The sequence below is a fragment of the Geospiza fortis genome, unplaced genomic scaffold, assembly GCF_000277835.1.
Source record: "Geospiza fortis unplaced genomic scaffold, GeoFor_1.0 scaffold313, whole genome shotgun sequence".
In the NCBI taxonomy this organism is placed as follows: Eukaryota; Metazoa; Chordata; class Aves; order Passeriformes; family Thraupidae; genus Geospiza; species Geospiza fortis.
In genome coordinates, this window is record NW_005054582.1 from 422,790 (window position 1) to 424,046 (window position 1,257).

Consider the following 1,257-nt stretch of genomic DNA (forward strand, 5'->3'; position numbering starts at 1 on the left):
GGCGCCGGGCCGAGAACCGCTGGGTTTGGGGTGGTTTTGGGGCCGAGAATTTGGGATGGTTTTGGTGTTGAGAACCGCTGGGGTTTGGGATGGTTTCAGGGCTGAGAATCCTGGGGTTTGGGATGCAGAACCGCCTGGGTTTGGGATGGTTTTGGGGCCGAGTGGTTTTGGGACCCAGAACCACTGGGGTTTGGGGTGTTTTGGGGGCTCAGAACCGCTGGGTTTGGGATGGTTTCAGGGCTGAGAATTTGGGGTGTTTTTGGAGCTCAGAACTGCTGGGGTTTGGGATGTTTTTGGGGCCAGAACCGCTGGGATTTGCGATGTGTTGCGGCCGAGAATTTAGGGTGTTTTTGGAGCTGAGAACCGCTGGGTTTGGGATGTTTTGGGGCTGAGAATTTGGGATGTTTTTAGGGCAGAGAACCGCTGGGGTTTGGGATGTTTTTAGGGCTGAGAATTTGGGATGGTTTTGGTGCCGAGAAGCACTGGGGTTTGGGATGCTTTAGGGCCCAGAACCACTGGGTTTGGGGTGGTTTTGGGGCCGAGAATTTGGGGTGGTTTTGGTGCTGAGAACTGCTGGGGTTTGGGATGGTTTTGGGACCCAGAACCGCTGGGTTTGGGATGGTTTCAGGGCTGAGAACCGTTGGGTTTGGGATGCAGAACCGCTGGGTTTGGGATGGTTTTGGGGTCGAGAACCTCTGGGGTTTGGGATGTTTTTTGGGGCTGAGAACCGCTGGAGCTTGGGATGGTTTTGGGTGCCCAGAACCACAGGGTTTGGGATGGTTTTGGGGCTGAGAATTTGGGATGTTTTTGGTGCAGAGAACTGCTGGGATTTGGGATGGTTTTGGGGGCCAAGAATTTGGGGTGTTTTTGGAGCTGGGAACCGCTGGGTTTGGGATGGTTTTGAGGCTGAGAACCGCTGAGGTTTGGGATATTTTGGGGTCCAGAACCGCTGGGTTTTGGATGTTTTTGGTGCTGAGAACCACTGGGGTTTGGGGTGTTTTTGGGGCTGAGAACCACTGGGGTTTGGGATGCTTTAGGGCCCAGAACCACTGGGGTTTGGGGTGTTTTGGGGCAGAGAATCTGGGATGTTTTTGGGGCAGAGAACTGCTGGGGTTTGGGATGGATTTGGTGCTGAGAAGCACTGGGGTTTGGGATGGTTTTGGGGGTGAGAACCGCTGGGGTTTGGGATGTTTTTGGGGCAGAGAACTGCTGGGGTTTGGGATGTTTTGGGGCTGAGAATTTGGGATGTTTTTGGGG